This window comes from Staurois parvus, unplaced genomic scaffold (genome assembly GCF_062004578.1).
Source record: "Staurois parvus isolate SC_StPar_1 unplaced genomic scaffold, SC_StPar_1.0 ptg000557l, whole genome shotgun sequence".
NCBI lineage: Eukaryota > Metazoa > Chordata > Amphibia > Anura > Ranidae > Staurois > Staurois parvus.
Window position 1 is genome coordinate 1,494,177 of NW_028318353.1, and position 14,897 is coordinate 1,509,073.

Consider the following 14,897-nt stretch of genomic DNA (forward strand, 5'->3'; position numbering starts at 1 on the left):
GCTCCTCCCCACCAGTCTTGCACAGTTGTACTGGCTCCTGCCCTTCAGTCTTGCACAGGTGTAGCAGCTCCTCCCCTCCAGTCTTGCACAGGTGTACCGGCTCCTTCCCTCCAGTCTTGCACAGGTGTACCGGCTCCTTCCCTTTAGTCTTGCACAGGTGTACCGGCTCCTTCCCTTTAGTCTTGCACAGGTGTACCAGCTCCTCCCCTTCAGTCTTGCACAGGTGTAGCAGCTCCTCCCCTCCAGTCTTGCACAGGTGTACCGGCTCCTCCCCTTCAGTCTTGCACAGGTGTACCGGCTCCTTCCCTTTAGTCTTGCACAGGTGTACCTGCTCCTCCCCTTAAGTCTTGCACAGGTGTACCGGCTCCTCTCCTTCAGTCTTGCACAGGTGTACCGGCTCCTCCCCTTCAGTCTTGCACAGGTGTACCGGCTCCTCCCCTTCAGTCTTGCACAGGTGTACCTGCTCCTCCCCTTCAGTCTTGTACAGGTGTACCGGCTCCTTCCCTTCGGTCTTGTACAGGTGTACCGGCTCCTCCCCTTCAGTCTTGCACAGGTATACCGGCTCCTCCCCATCAGTCTTGCACAGGTGTACCTGCTCCTCCCCTTCAGTCTTGCACAGGTGTACCTGCTCCTCCCCTTCAGTCTTGCACAGGTGTACCAGCTCCTTCCCTTCGGAAAATCCAACATAGAAAGTCCAAATGAATACAGAAAAAACAACTCTCCAGGAAATCTTGGTGGGAAAGACCATGTATCTACTGGAAAGTAAACCCACAATCCCGGAGCTGTAAATCTTTAACCACTTCCCGCCCGGCCTATAGTAAAATGACTCTCGTCCCTCCGTTAGGGCGCCATATGACATCCTTCCCAGATAGCAATTTGTGCATGCCCGCTGTGGCGAGATTTGTCACCGACCGTGTACCTCAGACACTGCTGATGACAGATATCTGTACCGATCCCGTTTCCAGTATCATGTGACCTGCTGTGACCAATCACAGCAGGTCACATGACAGTTATACAATGGATGGCTTCCTTTCATATCATTCATTGTATGCAAGTGTGTCTAGCTGTGAATGGCGATCACATGCACAGGCCCAGCTGTGTCATGTGATTAGCCGTGGCCAAATCACACCTAATAACAACAAAAAAACCTGAATGAATCGATTTCATTCAGTTAAATGCTTGCTTATAGCAAAGAAATTCTTTGCTATAAGCAATCAAATTGTGTAAAAAATAAAAAATACTGATCACTTCCCCAAAGAAGTACAATGTTACTATGGTAACATTATACTACTTTGGTCATACTGTAATATGAAAAAAACAATCTTAAAAAAAGAAAAGGAATGTAATAAAACAAAAAAAAGTGTCCCTGATCACCGCCAGACCAGCTATATGATGACTCTGTACTGCACTGGTGAAAATAATTTTTTTTAATTTCTTAATTTTCCAAAAAATTATGACAAAAAAATAACAACTATAAAAATCTCGCCATGCCTTTTATTAAATACGTTGGGCTGTCTACTTTGCAAAAAGGGGTCATTTGGGGGATATCTGTACTGTTCTGACATTTTTGGGCCTCAGGAAATCAGACTGGCCGTCAGTACTTCAGGATCGATCAATTTTCAGATATATCCAATAGGTTTTTTTTTGTTAATTTAGCAAAAAATAAAAACCCCAGCTGTGATTAAATACCACCAAAAGAAAGAGCTAGTTGTGTGAACAAAATTATAAAATTTTAGTTTGGGTACAGTGTTGTATGACCGCGCAATTGTCATTCAAATTGTGAGAAAGCTGAAACTCGAAAATTGCCATGTATTGAAGTGGTTAAAGGAACACACCGCCAGGGTGAGACTTTGGTAGAAATGGACCCTCACCATATGTGGACCCGTGTAAGAAACAGGTCCATAGGGCTCTCCCCTCTTAATGGGGGTCATGAAGTGATGTCTTCCATGCACAAAAAAAGACATCACTTCTGACTTTGAATCTCAGAATTCTGACACTGAATCTCAGAATTCTGATTTTTAATCTCTGACTCTGAATCTGTGAATTCTGATTTTTTATCTCAGATTTCTGACTCTGAATCTGTGAACTCTGATTTTTAATCTCAGATTTCTGACACTGAATCTCAGAATTCCGATTTTTAATCTCAGATTTCTGACACTGAATCTCAGAATTTTGACTTTTAATCTCAGATTTCTGACACTGAATCTCATAATTCTGATTTTTAATCTCAGATTTGTGACTCTGAATCTGAGAATTATGATTTTTTTATCTCAGATTTCTGACACTGAATCTCAGAATTCTGATTTTTAATCTCAGATTTGTGACTCTGAATCTGAGAATTCCGATTTTTAATCTCAGATTTCTGACACTGAAACTCAGAATTCTGATTTTTAATCTCAGATTTCTGACACTGAATCTGAGAATTACGATTTTTAATCTCAGATTTCTGACACTGAATCTCAGAATTCTGATTTTTAATCTCAGATTTGTGACTCTGAATCTGAAAATTCCGATTTTTAATCTCAGATTTCTGACACTGAATCTCAGAATTCTGACTTTTAATCTCAGATTTCTGACTCTGAATCTGTGAATTCTGATTTTTAATCTCAGATTTCTGACACTGAATCTGTGAATTCTGATTTTTAATCTCAGATTTCTAACACTGAATCTCAGAATTCTGACTTTTTATCTCAGATTTCTGACTCTGAATCTCAGAATTCTGATTTTTTATCGCAGATTTCTGACACTGAAAGTCAGAATTCCGATTTTTAATCTCAGATTTCTGACACTGAATCTCTCACTGAATTTTAAAAGTCAGAATTTACTTTTGTAAACTTCTTTTAGGATAGCCCTAGGCTCTTCAAAATTAAAACTCTAACTGCAACTAAAAGTCAGGGCTCTGAGGAAGAGGTTGTGTCCTCGAAATGCGTTAGCCAGTTGGTCATCCAGGGTTTTAGACCGGCTAGAGAACAGCGATAGTAAATCAGAACCACTTGCAGAATTGAGTGATAATGATTCATGGGGGAAATTCCTCATCAGACACTGAAAACGATTTTGCGACTTTGCTCAGCGATGTGCGAACTTGGCGCTATATTTCACATTTCAGTGTTTTTGGTTTGATTATATTATTGAAATTTATTATTATTATTTTTTATGATTATTTATTATATTATAATTTATGATTTTGTGTTTCAAATTTTATCATACCCGGGATGTTTACTAGACTCTTGTTCGGACAGATTTCAGTGAGTTATTCCTAAAAATGACAGGCCTACAATAAAAAATGCAGAATTTCCATGCAAAAAAATGTACCGCTTTCAGCACCAAATATGTGAAATAATCCTACCGCCAGGGAGGGGCAGACTGACAACTCATGGGGCCCCCGGGCAATAGGGGATCATGGGGCCCCTGTGTCCTTGCCCAAACTCAAAAAAGCCTATGAAAAGGTACCAGGGGTATTTCATGGGGCCCCCTACTGACCCCGGGCCCTCAGGCATTGCCCGAGTTTCCAAATGGTCAGTCCGCCCCTTCCGCCAGGGGGTTAAGATAGAACTGTAATATAATGACAGCATTTCTATGGAAGTCCCATCCTGCTAATCCATCCAGACATTGCAGTGTATATTGATACATTGTTTCCGGGTGAACATTGACCGGACAATTACATACTTTGTCGCTAGCAGTTTTTTTTCTGTTTCCGCGAGCGGCGGTGAGCCTGACACCCCGGGATGCGGAGAGTTAAATCCCTAATGGAATCATTTGTTTTCTGACAGCTTGCAAGCAAACTTCCAAGACTGGCTGCGTAGCAACAGCACGACCGAAGCTGGCCCACACCGCCGCCGCCGCCGACTCTCTCCCATTACCACACTCGTTAATAAGGTCATTCCATCCGACGCAATGTTAACCCCTTCCGTCCCTCCACACACGCACCCAAAACACTTGCTTATTTTTTTTTTTAATTGGCGCTTTTTTGGTACAAGTGTTCAGCGCACATGGAAGTTACACCAAAATCATTTTCGATGGGGTTTTTCAAAAAAAAAATTTTTAAGCCCCCCTTCATACGGGCGTTCCGTATATCTGTTTTTCATCTGTCCGTTTACGGATGAAAAACTGCCCCCGTGTATTTTCTATCGACTAGCGGAGGTAAACGCATGATCATCTGTTTACATCTGTTAATGTCCACAACCGTTAACATTCTTTTTTTTTGAACGGAAGAAACCCTGGTTTTTCTTCCATTAAAAAAAACCGTAACGGATGAAAAATGAGTGTAAAAGGACAAAAACGGATGTAAACGGACAAAAAAAGGATGAAAACAGATGTAAAGAGATGAAAAACAGATGAAAAATGGATGGAAATGGATGTAAACTGATGAACAACTCGCGTAAACTGAAGGACAAGAACAAACGTAAACGGACACAAAATGGCTGAAAATGGATGTAAATGGGTGAAAAACGGACGAAAACTGATGAAAAACAGATGAAATAATGGATGAAAAAACAAAGGTAAATTGATGAAAAATGGATGTAAACTGATGAAAATCTGATGTAAACGGATGTAAAAGGACAAAAAATGGATGTGAATGGATGAAAAACAGATGTAAACTGACAGATGAAAACGGACAAAAATGGATGTAAAAATACAAGAAACCGATGAAAAACGGATGAAAAAACGGATGTAAACTGACAGGTGTAAACGGACAAAAACAAATGTAAAAGGGCAAAAAATGGATGTAAATTGATGAAAAACGGATGTAAACTGACAGATGTAAATAAACAAAAACAGATGTAAAAACACAAAAAACAGATGAAAAAACGGGTGAAAAATGGATGTAAACGGATGTAAACTGATGAACAACTGGCGTAAACTGAAGGACAAGAACAAACGTAAATGGACACAAAATGGATGAAAATGGATGTAAATGGGTGAAAAACAGACAAAAACTGATGAAAAACAGATGAAATAATTAGAGATGAGCGAATCGAAGTAGGCGAAGTGGAATTCGTTTCGAATATTAGGAAAATCTAAATTTTTACTAAAATGGCGGCGACATGTGCGGCGACGGAGCGGGGATGTCTGGGAAGGCGCGCAGACAAGGCGCGCTGACCCATAATGCATTCATTCATGACATGTGATCGCATTAGCCAATCAGCAGCCACCCAGCCAGCACAGTGTAATGGTCGAGCTATAAATGGCGGCCATTTTAGAATTATCCATTTGCCTCCAGTCATTCAAGAGAGGCAGACCTGGCTGTATTCAGGGAGAGAGTTAGGGACAGAGAAACGTTACTTAGGGCCACAGAATCGTTAGTTAGGGCCACAGAAACGTTACTTAGGGACACAGAATTGTTACTCAGGGACAGACAGAATTGTTACTGAGGGATACAGAATTGTTACTGAGGGCCACAGAATCGTTACTTAGGGCCACAGAAACGTTACTTAGGGACAGACACAGAATTGTTACTGAGGGACACAGATTTGTTACTGAGGGCCACAGAATCGTTACTTAGGGCCACAGAATTGTTACTTAGGGACAGACACAGAATTGTTACTGAGGGACACAGAATTGTTACTGAGGGACACAGAATTGTTACTGAGGGCCACAGAATTGTTACTGAGGGCCACAGAACTGTTACTTAGGGCCACAGAAACGTTACTCAGGGACACAGAATTGTTACTCAGGGACAGACACAGAATTGTTACTCAGGGACACAGAATCGTTTAATTAAAGAGTATGTCAGACAACACGCAGAGGAGTGGCAGAGGAGGCAATGTTTTAGGAGCGAGCAGACGTGGCAGCAGAGGAAGGGGTCGAGGCAGCACTATTCGCAGCCAGAGGCCAGTGCTCCCGGTGTCATCCAGCGGTCGTGTCTCCACCGACAACCCTGCCGTCATCGATTGGTTGGCTCGGTCGTCTTCCTCTTCCCAGGTCACCTCTGACACCTACAGCCAACGGTCGGTGGGTACGTCAGACACAACCGTTAGTTGGCATGGCCCGGGAGCAAGCCCACTGAAATCACGTGTCCTCTACCTGCCCCTGTCTTTTGGTGTTCCCTCACCAAGCGAAGTATCGCATGCTGTGGGCTCAGCCCCACTGTACAGTGAGGAAGAGCTAACAGAGGGCGGTCAGGAACGGGGGGAGACATCCGCCTCTTCAGCAGCCAGGCGAAGAAGTATTGGCGAGGAGAGTGGCTCGGTAGCCGGTCTAGAGACAGGTCTGTCTCCTGACCCACACGCAGCCGAGGGGGCTAGTAGTGAGGCGGAGACCCTAATTGATGATGATGAGGCTGATCGCACTTGGCAGCCTCGTCGTCATCAGGCTATTGCTTCCGCATCATCAGGAGAAGAGGGTGGCAGCTTGGCAGCGAGCAAAACAGTCGGTGGGTTGTCTCCATCGCCACACTCTGCCATGTGCCACTTTCAGGTCTCCTCACACACTGCTGGTGTGTTCCATTTTTTGTCATAGGGTGCTGGCAGATTACGGGCCTCCCATAGCTGCTGCCAGGCCCCTAATCTGCCATGGGCCCCTGTACCGCCTCCTCATGCTGCTGCCAGGTCCACAGTGTCTCATGCCATGTGCCACTTTCAGGTCTCCTCACACTGCTGGTGTGTTCAATTTTTTGACATAGGGTGCTGGCAGATTACGGGCCTCCCATAGCTGCTGCCAGGCCCCTAATCTGCCATGGGCCCCTATACCGCCTCCTCATGCTGCTGCCAGGTCCAGAGTGTCTCATGGGTCCCTGTACGGCCTCCCATTGCTGCTGTCTCCATCGCTACACTCTGCCATGTGCCACTTTCAGGTCTCCTCGCACACTGCTGGTGTGTTAAATTTTTTGACATAGGGTGCTGGCAGATTACGGGCCTCCCATAGCTGCTGCCAGGCCCCTAATCTGCCATGGGCCCCTATACCGCCTCCTCATGCTGCTGCCAGGTCCAGAGTCTCTCATGGGTCCCTGTACGGCCTCCCATTGCTGCTGTCTCCATCGCCACACTCTGCCATGTGCCACTTTCAGATCTCTTCACACTGCTGGTGTGTTACATTTTTTGTCATAGGGTGCTGGCAGATTACGGGCCTCCCATTGCTGCTGCCAGGCCCCTAATCTGCCATGGGCCCCCGTACCGACTCCTCATGCTGCTGCCAGGCCTGTAATCTGTCATGGGCCCCTGTTGTCGCTTGTTGGCATATTCCGCTCGTTCAGATGCTCCTTCTCCTGCTACTCCTCTTCACGGATTCCGTCAGCAGTCTTTCTTGGAATCCGTTTCCAAGAGACAACAGTTTGCGAGCACGCACCAGACGGTGCAGAAGCTGAACGTCCTCCTGTCGAAGTTGCTGCTGCCAGGCCCCTAATCTGTCATGCGCCCCTGTACCGCCTCCTCATGCTGCTGCCAGGTCCAGAGTGTGTCATGGGCCCCCGTACCGACTCCTCATGCTGCTGCCAGGCCCGTAATCTGTCATGGGCCCCTGTACCGCCTCCTCATGCTGCTGCCAGGTCCAGAGTGTGTCATGGGTCCCTGTACGGCCTCCCATTGCTGCTGCCAGGCCCGTAATCTGCCATGGGCCCCTGTACCGCCTCCTCATGCTGCTGCCAGGTCCAGAGTGTGTCATGGGTCCCTGTACGGCCTCCCATTGCTGCTGTCTCCATCGCCACACTCTGCCATGTGCCACTTTCAGGTCTCCTCACACTGCTGGTGGTTTCCATTTTTTCATAGGGTGCTGTATGGCCTCCCATTGCTGCTGCCTCCACCGCCACACTGTGGCTCCACACTCTGGTTTTGGCCCCGTGACTGCCCAAATGAGTGAAGTGTGCGGTGATTCTAAGATCGACGGCACTCATCTGCATGTCATACTGACTGTCAGTATTATTTCTCTTCCCCAGCAGACTCCAAGGGCATTTAAATTAAAGGTACAGTGTTCTGCACTAATATAAAGGCTCTCTGAAGCCTAGAAACACCCTTTTATAAGTTAAATTCGCAGCGAATATATTCGACTCGAATCGAAATTTTTCCACGAATTCGCCGAATCAGTCGAATCGAATTTTTGAATACTTCGCTCATCTCTAGAAATAATGGATAAAAAAAAATGTAAATTGATGAAAAATGAATGTAAACTGATGAAAATCTGATGTAAACAGATATAAAAGGACAAAAAATGGATGTAAATGGATGAGGAACAGATGTAAACTGACAGATGTAAACTGACAAAAATGGATGTAAAAATACAAGAAACTGATGAAAAACGCATGAAAAAACAGATGGAAACTGATGAAAAAAACTGATGTAGACTGACAGGTGTAAACGGATAAAAACAAATGTAAAAGGACAAAAAATGGATGTAAACTGATGAAAAACGGATGTAAACTGACAGATGTAAATGGACAAAAACAGCTGTAAAAACACAAAAAACGGATGAAAAATGGATGTAAACTGATGTAAACTGATGAACACCTGGCGTAAACTGAAGGACAAGAACAAACGTAAATGGACACAAAATGGATGAAAATGGATGTAAATGGGTGAAAAACAGACGAAAACTGATGAAAAACAGATGAAATAATGGATGAAAAAAAAATGTAAATTGATGAAAAATGGATGTAAACTGATGAAAATCTGATGTAAACGGACAAAAACAGATGTAAAAGGACAAAAAATGGATGTAAACTGATGAAAAACGGATGTAAACTTTTGTAAACTGATGAAAAACTAATGTGAACTGACGGACGAAAAACAAATGAAAACGGATGTAAATGGATGAAAAACTGATGTGAACTGATCCATTTTTTGAACTGATTAAAAAAACGGACCGCGTGTGTGAAAGGGGCCTAAGAGTTGACCCCTGATTTTGGAAGTCTTTAAGGATCCATTCAGGGGCTGACTGACCATTCGAGTACTCGGGCACTGCCCAAGGGCCCGGGGTCAGTAGGGGGCCCCATGAAAAGCCCCTCGTACCTTTTTATAGGCTTTTTTGGGTGTGCTTTGAGTGTGGGCAAGGACACAGGGGCCCCATGATCCCCTACTGCCTGGGGGCCCCATGAGTTGCCAGTCCGCCCCTGGATCCATTTACACCTAAGCACGCCGCGAATGTACACGGAAATGTGTGAAAAACGCATTTCACGCTTGTGGTGCCATTCATTGTTAATGCCGTTATAAAATGCGCGCAGCTCAATGCCCAGAGAGGTGCAGGAGCTCCATTGGGCTGCCCTGTCCACGTAGTACTAAAACACGCACACAAAGGAGACGTTGGGTATGGAGAGCAAAAGCTCAACGTTTGTTGCAAACCCTTCTATATACTCAGTGAAGTGATGGGTCATACACAAAGATGAAGCAAATCCTCCTACATAAGTTGTACCTGTATATCTGCAGCCTTCCCTCCTCTACATTCAGGGCCAAAAGCTCAACGTTTGTTGCAATCCCTTCCATATACTCAGTGAAGTGATGGGTCATACACAAAGATGAAACAAATCCTCCTACATAAGTTGTACCTGTTTATCTGTAGCCTTCCCTCCTCTACATTCAGGGCCAAAAGCTCAACATTTGTTGGAAGCCCTTCCAGAAATTAATGAAAGGTGCGTTTTTGATGCGCTTTCGACAAGTGCACCAAAGAGGCAGCATACAGGACTTTTTATAACGCAGCGCAGCAATGTCAGCAGATACATAGGATTTAAAGAGGAATCCTTTTCATTCACTTTTTGTTTCGTGCGGAAAAGGCGTGTTTTAGCACGGCAAAAGTGCGCCGGAGTGAAAGGGTTATAAGATTGGCTAATTTTTTTTTTTAAAATCAGTAGAAGGGGCATTTACACGAATTGAAATTGTGGGCAGAATGGCCACAATTCTGCCCGTGATTTCAGATTGCGGCAGAACGCATGACGCGCATTATTCTTAACCCCAACGCAGCTCTGCAATTGTTGCACAATAGAATCGTGTGCTAAAAATCATGCTATGCTTGTTGTCCAAAAACGGAGCAGTAGATTCTTTGGGGCAACATTGATTTAAATGGGCTGTGATATGCGCATAAAAATAGCGAGCGGGGACACTCCGTCCCCTCCACTCGATGTGTCAGCGAGGCCTTAACCCCTCGCCTTCCAGAGGATTTACCCCCCTTCCTGACCAGGCCATTTATTGCGATACGGCACTGCGTTACTCTAACTGACAATTGTGCGGTCATGCAACACTGCACCCAAATGAAATTTACATCCTTTTTTTCCCACAAATTAAGCTTTCTTTTGGTGGTGTTTGATCGCCTGTGCGTTTTTAATTTGTTGCGCTATAAACAAAAAAAGACCAACATTTTTGAGGAAATAACAATGTTTTTGACTTTTTGCTATTAAACATGTCCAGTAAAAAAATGTTAAAAATCAAATTTCATCATAAATTTCGGCCAAAATGTATTCTGCTCCGTGTCTTTGCTAATAAAAAATCCCGATAAGTGTCAAGTAATTGGTTTGCGTGAAAGTTATAACGTCTACAAATGGCGGGATACTGGGATTTTTATTGTTTTTATACTACTAATGGTGGCGATCAGAGACTTATAGCGGGACTGTGGGGGGCATTTTGACACTGGGGGGGGGGGCTGACTTGGTGTCACTGACGCTCAGATAGAAAAAAATCAATATTACTCCATGGAGATGGTTCTCCTCTCCACTCCAAGTCGCCTGAAGCAGAACACCTGAAGCTCCAAAAAGCTACTTTTGTACCTCCATTTGGGCAGATTGATGCATTTTTTGGTGCATTTTCATCCCTATAGAAATGCATGGAAACACGTAAATCGCGCATTTTCATGCGCTTTAGCGTGCTTCGCCATGCGACCAAGAGTGTTTTTCTGGCATGGCAACAATTGATGTCACAGATGAAATTTTTCTCTATTGGCTAATACAAAAGTGGCAGAACTCAAAAAGCCTCAAAACGCCTGAAGAAATCTCGCACAACCGTTTGCAAATGTGCGTAAAATCGCTTACCAGGATCAAAAACACATCATGTCATCAAAGCATGTTGAAGCGGAAGGTGCTTTAACCACTTGCCGACCAGCCACTGTAGAAATACGGTGGCAGGTCGGCACGGCTGCGCAAAACCACGTTTTAAAACGTGCTTTTGCAAAACAGGTAGGGGGCGCAGGCGCGAGGCCGATCGGGGCCACGGGTGTCAGTCGCTGGGTCATGGCCGGTCATTATCTACTGTGTCCCGGCGATTAGCGGCAATCACTGACAGAGAGGACGGCTGCAGTGTTTACACTGCAGCTGTGCTTTCTGTCAGTTCCCTGTCAGCTCCTGACATGCTGATCCGGAGAGAAGAGTTCATCTCTCCGGATCAGCGTGTTCCCGTGCCGTACACACCCCCGCCCCCTAGTAAAACACTCCCCCACACAGTTAACCCTTTCAGTGAATAAAAAAGTTAATCCCTTCCCCCCCAGTGCCATTAGTACAGTGTCAGTGTTTTTTCTTGCGCTGATCACTGTATTGGTGTAACTGGGGATGTCAGTGACCCCAAGTCAGTTCCCCCCAGTGTCAGAATGTCCGCCATAAGTCGCTGATCGCCGCCAAAAGTCACTGATTGCCGCCATTATTAGTTTAAAAAAAAATTAAAAATTCCAGTATCTTTCCCGCCATTTGTAAACGCTATAACTTTCACGTAAACCAATTAATTTACACGTATTGGGATTTTTTTTTAGCAAAGACATGTCGCAGAATACATTTTGGCAGAAATTTATGACTAAATTTGATTTTTACTGGACATGTTTTATAGCAAAAAGTCCAAAATATTGTTTTTTTTTCCTCAAAATTGTCAATCAATATACACTTATTGGGATTTTTTTTACCAAAAACATGGAGCAGAATACATTTTGGCCTAAATTTATAACCAACTTTGAGTTTACTATATATTTTTTATAGCTGAAAGTAAAAAATATTGTTTTTCTTCAAAATTTTAGATTTTTTTTTTTGTTTATAGCGTGAAAAATAAAAAGCGCACAGGTGATCAAATACCACCGAAAGAAAGCTCTATTTGTGTGCAAAAAAAGGACGTAAATCTTGTTTGGGTGCAGCATTGCATGACCGCGCAATTATCAGTTGAATTAGTGCAGCGCCGAGTAGCAAAAAGAGGCGTGGTCATTAAGGGGGGTAAATCCTCTGGAGGTCAAGTGGTTAATGTGTGTTAACATCAAAGCAAGTGTAAACAATCCCTTAGAGCTCGTTCACACTCGACTTTTTTTCCAACTCTTGCCAAACACCCCTACAGCGTTTGACAAGCGTTGGTCCAGCGTTTGTGAAGCGGTTTTAACGGTCTGCAAATGCTCCAAAACCGCTGTATGCGCGGTTTAGCAGCGGTTGCTAGGCATTTGCCAAGCGTTAAAAACGCCCCACAAACGCTTATAATGAAGTTTGAATGGTGTTATGCTCTGCAAACGCCTTGCAACCACGTCGCGACCGCACCACAAACGCCGGCCGGCCGTTTGCGGAGCAGCACCATAGACTTGAATAGGAGGCTTCAACTCCTCCTGACTTGACCAGAGGCGTCCGTTTTGCCGCGACGAGACGCTAACTGTTCTATTGTGTGTCTTGCTTGGGAGCAAACTATCATGGGATGTATGTTTTTGTGTATTGGCTTGGTGGGGGGTGTTTCCAGCAGCCCTCCCTACTGATGGGACTGTCTGCTGGTGTGTCTCTTGTTACTAAAGGTAGATTGCCCCACCCTGTGTCATTATGCAGGAGGGGGGGGGGGTTGTTCCCTTGAGTGTACATATCTTGTATCTGTGTTAAAATAAGGGAGTCTATTTCCTGGTTTACTTCAAGACTGGTGGTGTCTAGTCTTGTATGGTCAGCGGTGATGTCTGTGGTCGGTTTTCGGACGGGAAGGTGGAAGTACCCAAGTGCAGACTGGGGCCGGTTCCATTACACTGGAATTTAGCTTTAAATAAAAAAAAGCACCCTGGGGTCGCAAGATGTGGGTTGAAGCACAATGGACAAAGAATAGCGCTGGACCACGGAGCAGGACACTTAGGACAAAACTAATTGGCAATTTTTTTCACGATACAAAAAGAGCGGGGTGCTGATTTTAATTGATGAAAAAAAATTCAATCTTTACTAATTTTTTATACCCATCAACTCCGCCTCCCCCTATAAAGGCATTCACATGTGACCTCATCATATTTTGTCTTCATCTCACCTGGACGAGGGATTGCATATGGTGACCTGTGTCGTTTCCGCCAGATGCAGGGTACCCTTAGGACCAGGGGAGGACTGACCATTTGAAAACTCAGGCACTGCCCGAGGGCCCGGGGTCAGTAGGGGGCCCCATGAGATGCCCCTGGTACCTTTTTCATAGGCTTTTTTGAGTTTGGGCAAGGACACAGGGGCCCCATGATCCCCTATTGGCCGGGGGCCCCATGAGTTGTCAGTCTGCCCCTGCTTAGGACTACATTGTCCATGAGCATATGTGGCAACCCAGTGGTGTAGTCCTATAGGCTACAGTGCTGAGGAGGGTGACAACTCTGCACTAATTTCACAGCAAGCCAGAAGGTGTTGTCACCCTGCAAGAAAACGCAGGATGGAATTTTCAGGTATTAGTCAAAACAAATAAAAAAGCAGCAAAATAAAGTTCTATTAGCAGAGTATTCTATCTGTGATAAAGATCTACTTTGCATTGTGCCGAGTTTGTATTTATTTAAACTCTAATCCAGCTTGCTATCAGCGTGCATTTGAGTTCAGCAGCTGTGTCATCGCACTGCCTGTACTGATTTCTGTAGCAATGTTTTCCATCATAATAGATTATTACATATCTATTAAAAGTAACAGCAATATGACTCATGCCTAGAAGAAAAAAAGAATAATTGGCCATCTCTGTGGCCCTGCAGAACCAGAAAAACAGAACCTTAAAGCGGCAGAACGTAGAAGAAATATTGAAATGTTGGGCTAATGGGGTGAATAAATAATGTCCTTAAAAAACAAAACTACAAAAAAAAGAAAAAAGTCTAAATATTCTGCAAAAAAAAAAAAAATCATTCTGGTCCAGGCTGCTGGGTGATAGAAGTACGACATATAGGAGAGTGCGGAGAGCTGAGAGATGTTATCGGGTTCATTGTCACTTCTCTCTACCAGCCAAAGAAGAGATGAAAATGGTTGAAGATAAAAGGAAATATACAGAAAGGGAGACATAGAAGGAATAAATATTTGATATATAAAAATATAATATAATATACAGTGCTCGGCATAAATGAGTACACCCCTTATGAAAAGTAAGATTTTAATCAATATCTCAATGAACGCAAGAACAATTTTTAAAATTACGACAAAACGGAGTTTTATTATTATTATTATTATTATTATAATACAGGATTTATATAGCGCCAACAGTTTGCGCAGCGCTTTACAAAATGAAGGCAGACATTACAGTTACAATACAATTTGGTACAAGAGGACACAGAGGGCCCGGCTCGTTAGAGCTTACAATCTAGGAGGAAGGGTTGAGTGATACAAAAGGTAATAGCTGTGTGGTGATGAGATGATGGAGGAAATAAATGGCGGTTTGCTAGGTAGAAGCAGGATAGACTTCTTTAAAGAAAAAGGGTTTCAGGGATCGTCTAAAGATGGATAGATTAGGAGACAGCCGGACAGACAGAATTCCATAGGATGGGAGAAGCTCGGGAGAAGTCCTGGAGGCGAGCATGGGAGGAGGTGACACGGAAACTAGAGAGCAGAAGGTCTTGGGAGGATCAAAGAGAGCGGTTTGGTTGATAGTCTGAGACCAAGTTGGTGATGTAGCTGGGGGTAGAGTTGTGGAGGTCTTTGTAAGTTGTTTATGAAACATTTGTTTGGCTCATTACATGAAAGTAAGGCTATTAATATACCCGTATTTTCTGGCGTCTAAGACGACCCCCTAATTTTCCAGTTAAAACATAGGTTTTTGGGCTATACT